Source organism: Neomonachus schauinslandi, chromosome 6 (genome assembly GCF_002201575.2).
Source record: "Neomonachus schauinslandi chromosome 6, ASM220157v2, whole genome shotgun sequence".
Lineage (NCBI taxonomy): Eukaryota > Metazoa > Chordata > Mammalia > Carnivora > Phocidae > Neomonachus > Neomonachus schauinslandi.
The window spans coordinates 71,439,675-71,454,410 of NC_058408.1; positions in this window are offsets into that span (position 1 = coordinate 71,439,675).

The window sequence follows — 14,736 nt, forward strand, 5'->3', positions numbered from 1 at the left end:
TAGGATTTTGATGGACTCCTGTCTCACATTGAGGTCTTTCAACCATTTGGAGTCTATTTTTGTGTGTGGTGTAAGGAAATGGTCCAGTTTCATTCTTCTGCATGTGGCTATCCAATTTTCCCAACACCATTTGTTGAAGAGACTGTCTTTGTTCCATTGGACATTCTTTCCTGCGTTGTCAAAGATGAGTTGACCATAGAGTTGAGGGTCCATTTCTGGGCTCTCTATTCTGTTCCATTGATCTATGTGTCTGTTTTTGTGCCAGTACCATGCTGTCTTGATGATGACAGCTTTGTAATAGAGCTGGAAGTCCGGAATTGTGATGCCGCCGGCTTTGCTTTTCTTTTTCAACATTCCTCTGGCTATTCATGGTCTTTTCTGCTTCCATACAAATTTTAGGATTATTTGTTGCATTTCTTTGAGAAAAGTGGGTGGTATTTTGATGGGGATTGCATTGAATGTGTAGATTGCTCTAGGTAGCATTGACATCTTCACAATATTTGTTCTTCCAATCCATGAGCATGGAACGTTTTTCCATTTCTTTGTGTCTTCCTCAATTTCTTTCATGAGTATTTTATAGTTTTCTGAGTACAGATCCTTTGTCTCTTTGGTTAGATTTATTCCTAGGTATCTTATGGTTTTGGGTGCAATTGTAAATAGGATCGACCCTTAATTTCTCTTTCTTCTGTCTTGTTGTTGGTGTATAGGAATGTCACTGACTTCTGTGCATTGATTTTATATCCTGCCACTTGACTGAATTCCTATATGAGTTCTAGCAGTTTTGGGGTGGAGTCTTTTGGGTTTTCCACATAAAGTGTCATATCATCTAGAAAGAGTGAGAGTTTGACTTCTTCTTTGCTGATTTGGATGCCTTTGATTTATTTTTGTTGTCTGATTGCTATGGCTAGGACTTCCAATACGATGTTGAATAGCAGTGGTGATAGTGGACATCCCTGCCGCGTTCCTGACCTCAGGGGGAAAGCTCTCAGTTTTTCCCCATTGAGAATGATATTCGCTGTAGGTTTTTCATAGATGGCTTTTATGATATTGAGGTTTGTACCCTCGATCCCTATACTCTGAAGAGTTTTGATCAAGAAAGGATGCTGTACTTTTTCAAATGCTTTTTCTGCATCTATTGAGAGGATCATATGATTCTTGTTCTTTCTTTTGTTAATGTATTGTATCACATTGATTGATTTGTGGATGTTGAACGAACCTTGCAGCCCAGGGATAAATCCCACTTGGTCATGGTGAATCATCCTTTTAATGTACTGTTGGATCCTATTGGCTAGTATTTTGGTGAGAATTTTTGCATCCATGTTCATCAGGGATATTGGTCTGTAATTCTCCTTTTTGATGGGGTCTTTGTCTGGTTTTGGGATCAAGGTAATGCTGGCCTCATAAAATGGGTTTGGAAGTTTACCTTCCATTTCTATTTTTTGGAAGTTTCAGAAGAATAGGTATTAATTCTTCTTGAAATGTTTGGTAGAATTCCCCTGGGAAGCCATCTGGCCCTGGGCTTTTTTTTCGGGGGAGATTTTTTATGACTGCTTCAATTTCCTTAGTGGTTATAAGTCTGTTCAGGTTTTCTATTTCATCCTGGTTCAGTTTTGGTGGTTGATACATCTCTAGAAATGCATCCATTTCTTCCAGGTTATCTAATTTGCTGGCATAGAGTTGCTCATAATATGTTCTTATAATTGTTCGTATTTCTTTGGTGTTGGTTGTGATCTCTCCTCTTTCATTCATGGTTTTGTTGATTTGGGTCATTTCTCTTCTCTTTTTGATAAGTCTGGCCAGGGGTTCATCAAGCTTGTTAATTCTTTCAAAGAACCAGCTCCTAGTTTCGTTGATCTGTTCTACTGTTCTTTTAGTTTCTATTTCATTGATTTCTGCTCTGATCTTTATGATTTCTCTTCTCCTGCCGGGTTTAGGCTTTATTTTCTGTTCTTTTTCCAGCTCCTTTAGGTGGAGGGTTAGGTTGTGTACTTGAGACCTTTCTTGTTTCTTGAGAAAGGCTTGTATTGCTATATACTTTCCTCTTAGCACTGCCTTTGCTGCATCCCAAAGATTTTGAATAGTTGTGTTTTCATTTTCATTGGTTTCCATGTATTTTTTTAATTCTTCTTTAATTTCCTGGTTGACCCATTCATTCTTCAGTAGGATGCTCTTTAGCCTCCATGTATTTGAGTTCTTTCCCACTTTCCTCTTGTGATTGAGTTCTAGTTTCAAAGCATTGTGGTCTGAAAATAGGCAGGGAATGATCCCAATCTTTTGGTACTGGTTGAGACCTGATTTATGACCTAGGATGTGATCTATTCTGGAGAATGTTCCATGGGCACTAGAGAAGAATGTGTATTCTGCTGCTTTGCGGTGGAATGTTCTGAATATGTCTGTGAAGTCCATTTGGTCCAGTGTGTCATTTAAAGTCTTTATTTCCTTGTTGATCTTTTGCTTAGACGATCTGTCCATTTCAGCGAGGGGGGTGTTAAAGTCCCCCACTATTATTGTATTGTTGTCGATGTGTTTCTTTGCTTTTGTTATTAATTTACTTATATAATTGGCTGCTCCCATGTTAGGGGCATAGATATTTACAATTGTTAGATCTTCTTGTTGGATAGATCCTTTAAGTAGGATATAATATCCTTCCTCATCTCTTATTACAGTCTTTGGTTTAAAATCTAATTTGTCTGATATAAGGATTGCCACCCCAGCTTTCTTTTCGTGTCCGTTAGCATGGTAAATTGTTTTCCACCCCCTCACTTTCAATCTGGGGCTGTCTTTGGTTCTAAAATGAGTCTCTTGCAGACAGCATATCAATGGGTCTTGTTTTTTAATCCAGTCTGATAGCCTGTGTCTTTTGACTGGGGCATTGAGCCCATTTACATTCAGGGTAACTATTGAAAGATAGGAATTTAGTGCCATTGTATTGCCTGTAAGGTGACTGTTACTGTATATTGTCTGTGTTCCTTTCTGGTCTATGTTGCTTTTAGGCTCTCTCTTTGCTTAGAGGACCGCTTTCAAGATTTCCTGTAGGGCTTGTTTTGTGTTTGCAAATTCCTTTAGTTTTTGTTTGTCCTGGAAGCTTTTTATCTCTCCTTCAATTTTCAATGACAGCCTAGCTGGATAGAGTATTCTTGGCTGCATATTTTTCTCATTTAGTGCTCTGAATATATCTTGCCAGTCCTTTCTGGCCTGCCAGGTCTCTGTGGATAGGTCTGTTGCCCATCTAATGTTTCTACCCTTGTAGGTTACATATCTCTTCTCCTGAGCTGCTTTCAGGATTTTCTCTTTGTCTTTTATTTTTTATCTTTTATCTTTTATCTTTTATTTAGTTTTATTTTATTTTCCTATAGTTCATTGAAGAAAAACCTGAGCCTGAAACCAAAATAAGGAAAGGCCAACTCTATCCATATGAATGAAATTCATCAATTTAAATAGCATCACATGATAATCATTGTAAATACTCAAATGAAATTAATTTCTATCTCTTAATTTCCCCCAAATGAATGTCTTCTTATTGTGTTTTCTATTTAGACATGATTTTATCATTTATTTCCATTTAATTTAAAATTGTATCACATTACTTTTTTCATTTATATTTTCTTTATAGTCTTTTGAAACAGTGTTGACATGAAGCTATCTGACTTGGTTGTAAATGGACTTGCATATGAGTCAGTTAATGGGGAGCAGAAGAGGAATGTAGTTAGAATTTCAATGGGTAAACTTAAACACTTTATATCAAGTTCTATATGTAAATCTAGACACAATAAGAATAGGAGATATGCACATCTTTATAAAGTATCTCTTCACCATAGAAATTTTCATGTGACTTCATTAATAATTACAAAGGCCTGCTGTTGTAATGACCCCAAGGGGAGGAGAGCAGATATAGAGACTATGATTTATCAATTTAGATGTTCTGGCAGAATTTAATTCAGTCCAGAAGTACAGATGGAGTGATGTCCTAATTGATTCTCTGCCTATTCCTAGTTGTCTGATAACCTCTCAGTCAGATATGAAGATAAGCAGTGCATTTGTCTGAGCCCTGCCCCATCCTACTTCCTTGTGTAGCCCTCTTGGGAATTTCATTAGCAATTTGGAGTTCCAAACTAATAAGTGCGGTACAAAGGATATCTGCAATTTTTAAGAGAGCAAACTTTAAAAGACTCTTATTCAAGAGATTTATAAATATGTGAATATTTTATATTTTAAAATACACAGATTAATATTATAGTTTGTGTACACACAGAATTTGTAATTTAAGATATGCACACAGTTTTCTCTGTTACTTTAAGAAATGTGGAGAGAAATAGCAAAACCTGTGTATTTACTTGAAAGATCAGTCTCCCCAGAGTAACCGGAATATAGAAGAGGGGAAAAAAGGCCTGGCAAATATAGTAGCTAGATCATTCTTTTTAAAATTATTTTATTTTATTTTATTTTATTTTATTTTTTACCACTAGATCATTCTTGAGGTAAATAAGTACTGGAAGAAATAACTGCAAAATATCAATAATTCTTAGATATTTTTCCCGGTGCAGAACTGTAAAAACAGGAGTTTGATATTTCTCTTAAGTCAGATTTTAGACAGTTAATGAGAAAAACCAAGTCATTTAGTTCTATAAGCTTAGAAATCAATTTAAAGATGTTTTCATACATGAGGGAAAGCTATTCTAACTTTTAAAAAGTAAAATAAAGATGGAATATTTTCCCATTATTATACACAGATCATCATATTTATGTGGATCTTGAATTTACTGGCATTCATGTGAATTTCACTGAACTTACAGCTCAATGAGCAGTTTCTGTATTTACAATGTATAAAAACAATGCTAGAGAATAGAACTCATTGAACTCTGTTGTGAAAACAATGTCTTATTAAACTCACCGGCTGCTTCTGAGAGAGACGGAGACAGAGGGGGAGGAGGGAGGAAAGGCAGGAGGGAGACTGTGCAGGCAGCTCAATGGGTTCTTCTTGTGGTATGTTTAGGTGAAGTTAGTCATCTCCTAAATACTCTGAGCTGTTGAAAATGTGTGAGTGTGACATTTCTTTTTATCATTTTTAAGGTAAGCATAAGTGGATGATCCAGTCTCATCAACCAGGGAGGGAAAATGCATTCACATTTTCTTTAACAGCCAAACTGTCATGTCCTTAAGGTCGTGTCCTTCCTTATTTAGGGACTTAGTCTTCACTGGGGTTTCTCTCACCACTTTTCTCCAAGGCTCCTACTTTTAAGATTCCAAATGTGTAGAATAGAGAGAAGCAAAACCACTACTGAAAAGTACCCTGTGTCTGTCTTACACTTAGCCAAATATGAACATATTTAGTATCTGGATGAGTATACAATTATTCTAAATTTGTATTATTTCCATATTAATTATATGTTTTACTACGTTTTTTATACCTTTGGGGTGTACCTGAGGAGTCCTTTTCTATTACTCTTCCCATTCCTTTCTTTGTTTATGCCTTCCTGCTGGGCTCTGTTTTCATCCTGCCAATCTCCCTGTGGCCAAAGCTAGCAAAACCCCACATGTTCTAAGCCATCACTTTCTTCCCAATGGAGTAGTTATAAAAGGAAAAAAGTCTTTTTTCACTGCTAATATCAGTAGCTTCGTATAGCATGAGTTTGGTGTGGTAGTATGACCTTGTAATAAAATTCAAAAGTTTTCCAAATAGCCTCCATTTTTCTATTGAGAGTTCAGTGTGATCTCAGTGCTCAATGAGAGTCAAGAGCCCAAAGTCCTTTGTTTTCCTCCCTCTTTCTTGAAGCCCTCACAAGTATGTAATTTCTCTCTGGAACCAGCGTGGGAATAGGACCATTACCAGTCTAGTGCATTCTTCTGCTTTTAGTCCAAGAGTCAATGGCCTTGGTCATATCCACTGAACTTTTAAATTTTTCAGTTCATTCATTCATTTATTGTGCCGGTTGCTGTGAGTGAAGCAAATGAGGACATCTATGCTCTTAAGGGGTTGACATTCTTGGAAGGAAGAGATTAAAATTTATCAATAAATGTCATAATGTTTCTAGGTACAGATATTGGTGTATATAATTATTAGTGCTGTTAGGGCAAACAAACAGAATAAAATAAATAGAGTCTGAGGGTGCCATTTTGTATAAAATTGGAGAATATCAATACCTCATTTAACATCAAATATGTCATTGCATGAAGACTTCAATGTATTTAACAACACTGAAATGGAAATGATAGAATAACTGTCTTGATATACAAATAATAGAATTCAGCTTAAGTTCTCAGAGCACCAGAATCATATTTAAATTCATATTACACTGAGAAAACTATTACTTTCAAGACATCTCACATAATTTGTCTCATCGCTTCAATACATCTCTTTGTAGTCCCGAGGCTCATTAAGTTGGCTTCTATCTGCAAACTGTTTGACACAGGGAACTTTAGGTGCTGGCCCATCACTGGTTCAACATTATGGAGAGAATCCATTTTCCTGAGATTCTGGTCTTGCAGGATTAAATATGTCTAAGGGCGATTTGTTCAAAGTCATAAATATGCACATACAGAGACACCCATTGTAGTATTCAGCCCATCCTGGCTCTGGATAGTGTTTGTTTTCATTCTACTTTTTATTTTACACAAAGTTGTAATAATCAGTGGCACTTTATTGGTTTTGGCTTTCTTCCTCCTCCAAACACTATTGAAGGTAGAATATAAATTAGTGTGTTTATTTGATTTAATGTGTCTCTTCACATTTAGTGTCAATAGATTTTCCTTTCTTTTTTTCTTTATCACCCCCCCACCCCGGATTGTCATTTGCCTTTTCACACCAGGCATTGTACTTATCTACCACCCAAACTGGTTAACATTTCAACACCGGAAATCCCATAGCTATAATAATACTACTCATTAAAAAAAAAAAAAAAAAAAGAGGGGGAGAGGTATTTAGGACATCCTTTTTCACTGCTTTCTTGTCACTCTTAGACTGAGGACCCCAACGTTCCAACTGCGATCATAGTAACAAAACTGATTTGAGTATATAATTATACGCTCTTGAGCTATACCAGATAATAAATCTCATAATGCTACCTCATTTTTAATCCAAATAATGTGTAACTAGATTATCCACTCTTTTTTTTCTCTAGTTATGAATAAAGTAATTTATTTCCAGGTAATAAATTAAGTTGAAACATAAAATGATTTTTTTTAATTTTAATTTTAATTTTTTTTTGAAACATAAAATGATTTTCCACCAGTGAGGACAACTTCTTCAATATTTCCCACTTATGTAAAATCATTGTGGTTAAAACAAAGCCATACTGACAGTTTACTCATTTTGTGTTTCCTTTTAGAATCTACCACTCTGAAAAACTGGCAATCAACTTTATTGACTGGTAGCTGAGTAAAGTCATGGCTAGGAAAAATAATTTGAAAGTTATATATATTTTTATTAGATAAAATATTTTATTTTAAAATAAGTTTCTTTTCACACTGAGAATCTCTATAGCATAATGAGGTTTGATAACACATAAAAATGCTAGAATCCACTTTATACATGACTCTTCCCCTTTTACCTGAAGGTAATTTTTCATATGTATATATCTGCTGGGATATATAAATATCGAGGTGAATGCTTCTTAGATAGCCATATTTTCTTCAAGATACCTCCTGTCATCTAAGTATAAAATTAGATTGGAGACATTATTCATTATTTCATCCCATCCCTGGGAAAAAAAATCCTCCCAATTTAACTAAATTAGATTCCAGGATACTTACACTAAAATATAAGAATATATACATTTACAACACCCATCTTATGAAAGTATCCAGTAGAAATTTATTCTAAAATTCATTTTCTTTAGAATAGCAATGGAATGTATATGATAGAAATTCTGAAATTGGTTTTATTTGTAGGTAATATTTTGGAACACATTTATTTATTTTATTCCAAAACTTTTCATCAAATGAAGCTTAAGTACTTTTAAAGGGCTGCAGTATAGTTTTGGAATATAAGCCACAATAAATTCAAGAGGATAGCTCTTGGCTTCAGTCTTCCCTGGGTGATTATTTGAAAGAAAGGAAAGTTTGGGTCCAGATAGAAAAAGAAAACAAACAAACAAAAAGCACTTCCTCTGAGGCCTTGAACACCAACTTAAGAAGTCAAACTCTTTCACAGAGGAAATTCCCCTGACAGCATCATTTAAAGCTGGTTTTCTACAGGTTCCGTTGTGTTTCATTGAACTAGATTACAAATCAAATCAATTTGGCATGAACTACATTTACTCTGAGGACAGCAGTGCTCCAAAGCTTCACAGCCTCCTTGAGGCATTAGGAGAGATTTAATTAAGTTCAGCGGTGTTTTTGTTTTTATTTTTATTTTATTTTTATTTATATTTATTTTATTTTTAAAAATTTTTTGAAGATTTTATTTATTTCTTTGAGAGAGACAGAGATAGTGAGGAAGAGCACAAGCTGGGAGGAGAGGGAGAAGCAGGCTCCCCCTGAGCAAGGAGCCCCATGTGGGGCTCAATCCCAGGACCCTGGGGTCCTGACCTGAGCTGAAGGCAGATGCTTAACTGACTGAGCCACCCAGGTGCCCCTGTTTGTTTGTTTTTAATAAAGAGATTTTTTTTTTTTTTTTACCCTTTGCTGACTCTTTACAATATCAGTAAGAATGTAACTGTGAGGAAGTAGGTATTTTCTGAGTTTGAGACTATGGGAAAATTCAGCACTTAACATACGGTTTCTATGATATAATTTCATAGGTAAAAATGCAAAATTATAGCAGGCTATATGAAACAAATTTTAATTGTTTTAGCTATAAAGGTAAAAATAATTGTCTAGTAGGTCTATTAACAACACTAGGAAATGTGATACTGTGAAAAGTCCATTTCTTTTAAATCTGTTACTAATAAAGATAGGAGACCCTTTCTTTTCTTTAATGATTTTTTTAATTCTTTTTTGATGCTAAAATAAAACTTTGTCTGATATGTTTGGTATCTAAATAATGTAGATTTGGTCATTCAACAAGGGAACACTGCTGGGAACACTCACTGGTCTAAACTCTGACAGTCTAGTCATGAATGAAAGAGAAAAGAAACCTGCCCCCGTTGGCACTTACTTTTAACCAATACGGATATTTTCCACTTTGCATTACTAATGCATTTAGTTAATAAAAAACCTATAACTGGGGACATTCTTGCCCATGGCTTCAAAACACCTTTTGAGATAACATTTAAAAATAAAATGATATATTACTTTTAAAAACTTTGACTTTTAAGACAGACTTATGTGAGAAAGTACCACCAATTTGTTGACTTAGATTCCACATCATTCTGATGATTTGAATTAATCTTCAAAAATGGAGGTGCAGCCTAATCTGTTTCTCCCATTGCTTACGAGGCTCTTACTTACCTGAATTTTGAGGTGGGAAGTAAGATCTCTAAGTCCTGGGATCCACAGCATTAATTATGGTGCTTCATATGGTGAATTGACTGTGAAGTCTTTGCATCAGGAATCCCCACTTGGGAAGTAAGAGAAAGGAATTATTAAAAAAGAGAGAGAGAGAAAGAGAAAGAAAAAAAAAAGTGTTATCTTGCCAGTGTTTGAGAGACTTTATCCTATTTCTGTACCCTAATATTTGTGAGGCTTCCAAATTATATTATTAAGAAAGAAAGTAAAAGTACATCCTTTAAACTATTAACTCAGCATCTATGTCTCTGAACTCAAATAGAAAGTCAATTAAATACAGCTTCTGAAAAACTCCTATATGACCATATTCATATGCCTTAAGGCCTAGAAGAGGCAAAACCACTTCTTTACATTCACTCTCCCAGAGGGAATACAGACAGGTCTATTTGTCACTCCCATTTAATACCCCCTGACCCCACTGAGTTATTCCTCAAAGGTCCCCTGCTGCAAAGCTCCTGAACCCACATGGCAACCAAACTACATTCTCATTTTACCCTGGGAGAAAAACGCAAAATTATCAAAGACATTTAAAACCGTCACAAATTGTGGGGCGCCTGGGTGGCTCAGTCGTTAAGCGTCTGCCTTTGGCTCAGGTCATGATCCCAGGGTCTTGGGATCGAGCCCCGCATCCGGCTCCCTGCTCGGCGGGAAGCCTGCTTCTCCCTCTCCCACTCCCCCTGCTTGTGTTCCCTCTCTCGCTGTGTCTCTCTGTCAAATAAATAAATAAAATCTTAATAAATAAATAAAATAAAATCATCACAAATTGCAAAGACCTTCCTTCTTCATTTTCCAAGTGCTGTTTAAAAGAAACAATATTGGAAGTCAATGCTGTGTTTAATTCAACCCTGCCTGTGTATCTCCGTCTGAAATTTCAGTGGAACTTTTATCACAGATATAAAATATTCTTGGCGAGAACCTAGAGGATTCTTCTTTTTTTTTTAATTAAGTTTTTTTTTTAATTTTAATTACAGTAGACTTAACTTACAGTGTTGTATTAGGTTCAGGTGTACAATATGATGATTCAACAGTTCTATACATTACTACGTTACTCTGTGCTCATCATGGTAAGTGTGCGCTTAATCCTATTTCCCCACATTCCCCTACCCACCTCCCCTCTGGTGAATAGAGTGTATTCTCTAGAGTTAAGGGTTTGTTTCTTGGTTTGTCTCTCTCTCTCTTTTTTACATTTGCCCATTTGTTTTATTTCTTAAATTCCATATATGAGTGAAATCATGTGGTATTTGTTTTTCTCTAAATGACTTACTTTCACTTAGCGTTATACTTTCTAGCTCCATCCAGAAAATAAAAAACACTAATTCAGGAGATTATTCTTTTTTCTTTCAATATAAAGCTTTTAAATTATATACAGAAAAATGTATTTGTAAATGACAGCATCAACAGGAAGTCAACCAAATGTTATATAAATATCTTTTTTTTTAAGATTTTATTTATTTATTTGACAGAGAGAGAGAGATAGCAAGAGCAGGAACACAAGCAGGGGGAGTGCGAGAGGGAGAAGCAGGCCTCCTGCAGAGCAGGGAGCCTGATGTGGGGCTCGATCCCAGGACCCTGAGATCATGACCTGAGCTGAAGGCAGATGCTTAAGGACTGAGCCACCCAGGCACCCCCATAAATATCTTTTATATTCCTGTATTTTATCCCATTAAAGATAAAATTTTCTTTAATATATGTCATTTAACATAAATATTACTAAAATCTAGTATGTGCTTGATTCCTTATATGGAAATGTATAAACATTTTTCCTCCTGATTTAGGGCCATCACAAATTTTGATTATTGTACCCAATTTTAATCTGTGAGATAAGAAACAAGGAGCCAGTCTGCTCAAGGTATCCTCATCAATAGCAGTTTGAGGATCTACACACTACACATTCTGTCGTATTTTTGTTGGTTGATGGTAATAAGAGGTGTGGTATGTGAAAATTTAATATGGAATCTGGGTCTAAAATATTGAATCAGGATTTGGGACTTATCCTAAAGACATATGGATCTACTTCAGGAAACTGGAGAGATAAGAAGCATATGACTTTAGCTAAATCTCTAATGTTTTGTTTTTCTTTTAAATTTACGATTTACTTATTTATTTGAGAGGGAGAGAGAGCATGTGCACATGAGGGGTGACGGAGAGAGGGAGATAGAAAGAGAGAATATCAAGCAGACTCCCCACTGAGTGTGGAGCCCAACTTGGGACTCTATCCCACCATCCTGAGATCACGACCTGAGCCAAAATCAAGAGTCAGACACTCAACTGACTGAGCCACCAAGGTGCCCCTCTTTTCTTTTTAATGAGGTCTGAAGCCTGTTTTGAAAATGTTAACATTAAAAAATCATGGTAGTTATAATATTAATCTGTAAGCTTTCCTCAAAGAAATATTGACACTCAATAGCTATAAATTAAAAATCAGTAGGTTCATATTTATTTGTGGTTTTATACAAACTATATTTGTTATGTTATATATCATAAAGTATGAATCTGCATTACTTTATGAATTATATTTTATAAACTAGAATATTGATCTAGCTAATAAGATTACATTTTTTTTAAAGATTTTATTTATTTATTTGACAGAGAGAGAGACAGCGAGAGAGGGAACACAAGCAGGGGGAGTGGGAGAGGGAGAAGCAGGCTTCCGGCCGAGCAGGGAGCCCGATGCGGGGCTCGATCCCAAGACCCTGGGATCATGACCTGAGCCGAAGGCAGACGCTAATGACTGAGTCACCCAGGCACCCCAGATTACATTTTTTATATTAAAGAGGAAACCACCATCCAGTGGACTTTTTTCCAACATCAACATATGTAAATCACACTGTCCTCTGCACTCCAAAAGTACTTTGCTATTTTAATTTATTTTACTAAATACTGTAGTACAGTTTTCCATTTTCATGTTGTATTGCATAATATATATCTTTAAGAACCAGACAGATCTTTGACCCAATCTTTACCACTTTCTAAGTATGTGTCATTGGAAAAACCAGTTAAACTTGGTGAGCTTCAATTATTTCAATGTTAGAATAAAGTTTTAAAATGAAAATGATATTTGTTCAGAGTACAATAACAGAAACACATCTTGAACACTGAATATGTAGGAACGTCAAAAATTTATATATATATATATATTATATATATATATATAAAATATTTTATCTATAGCTCACATCTCTATGATGTAGGTATTATTATCATACCTGTATCAGAGAAGAAAAATCTAAGAAACAGAAAGTTGGAGTCATTTCCCCAAAGTTGTAACTTTGGTTTTAAAGACTTGAGGGTTTCTTTAATCCCCTTGATGTGGAAGCAATGGAATGAGCTCTTTTATGATAAATAGAAATGGAGGCTAGCCCAAGGTTGATCAAGTCATGTAGGTTCTGACTTTCCCTATGGAATATCTTTGTACTTGTAAATTGCAATAGACACCAATATCGCAATCACATGATAAGGAAGTGTGTGTAGATGGTAAATACTTTGGAAATCATTTTGCCCCTGTGATTGCTTGATTAAAAGCTCTTTGGGGCGCCTGGGTGGCTCAGTCGTTAAGCGTCTGCCTTCGGCTCAGGTCATGATCCCAGGGTCCTGGGATCGAGTCCCACATCAGGCTGCCTGCTCAGCGGGAAGCCTGCTTCTCCCTCTCCCACTCCCCCTGCTTGTGTTCCTGTTCTCGCTGTCTTTCTCTGTCATATAAATAAATAAAATCTTTAAAAAAAAAAACTCTTTGAAGTAAAGATTCAACATCTCATTTCATTGTTTTATTTCTTACAGAACAAATAAATGCTGTTCAGTATGTCTTGGTTCCCATGTAATGCTTCAAAATGTTAGAATAATTTTCAAGCAATTGTTAACAAATGGTTGCCTTTGAGGAAGGAGCTGGTGATGGAAGAGACGTGGCCAATTTTGTCTGTTGGTAAAAATGCAGATGTCCTCTCCAATACTTCTCCCCCAAACTCTGCATTTGAATTAAAAATGCATCACACCAGTCAGAATGGCTAAAATTAACAAGTCAGGAAACGACAGATGTTGGCGGGGATGCGGAGAAAGGGGAACCCTCCTACACTGTTGGTGGGAATGCAAGCTGGTGCAGCCACTCTGGAAAACAGTATGGAGGTTCCTCAAAAAGTTGAAAATAGAGCTACCATATGATCCAGCAATTGCACTACTGGGTATTTACCCCAAAGATACAAAAGTAGGGATCAAAAAGGGTACGTGCACCCCCATGTTTATAGCAGCAATGTCCACAATAGCCAAACTGTGGAAAGAGCCAAGATGTCCATCAACAGATGAATGGATCAAGAAGATGTGGTATATATATACAATGGAATATTATGCAGCCATCAAAAGGAATGAGATCTTGCCATTTGCAATGACGTGGATGGAACTGGAGGGTATTATGCTGAGCGAAATAAGTCAAACAGAGAAAACCATGTATCACATGACCTCACTGATATGAGGAATTCTTTTTTTTTTTAATTTTTTTTTTATTCTTATGTTAATCCCCATACATTACATCATTAGTTTTAGATGAAGTGTTCCATGATTCATTGTTTGTGCATAACACCCAGTGCTCCATGCAGAACGTGCCCTCCTCAGTACCCACCACCAGGCTAACCCATCCTCCCACCCCCCTCCCCTCTAGAACCCTGTTTGTTTTTCAGAGTCCATCGTGTCTCATGGTTCGTCTACCCCTCCGATTTCCCCCGCTTCATTCTTCCCCTCCCGCTACCTTCTTCTTCTTCTTTTTTTTTTTTCTTAACATATATTGCATTATTTGTTTCAGAGGTACAGATCTGAGATTCAACAGTCTTGCACAATTCACAGCGCTTACCAGAGCACATACCCTCCCCAGTGTCTATCACCCAGTCACCCCATCCTTCCCACCCCACCCCCCACTCCAGCAACCCTCAGTTTGTTTCCTGAGATTAAGAATTCCTCATATCAGTGAGATCATATGATACATGTCTTTCTCTGTTTGACTTATTTCACTCAACATAATACCCTCCAGTTCCGTCCACATCGTTGCAAATGGCAAGATCTCATTCCTTTTGATGGTCGCATAATATTCCATTGTATATATATACCACATCTTCTTATCCATTCATCTGTTGATGGACATCTTGGCTCTTTCCACAGTTTGGCTATTGTGGACATTGCTGCTATAAACATCGGGGTGCACGTACCCCTTCGGATCCCTACTTTTGTATCTTTGGGGTAAATACCCAGTAGTGCAATTGCTGGATCATATGGTAGCTCTATTTTCAACTTTTTGAGGAACCTCCATAC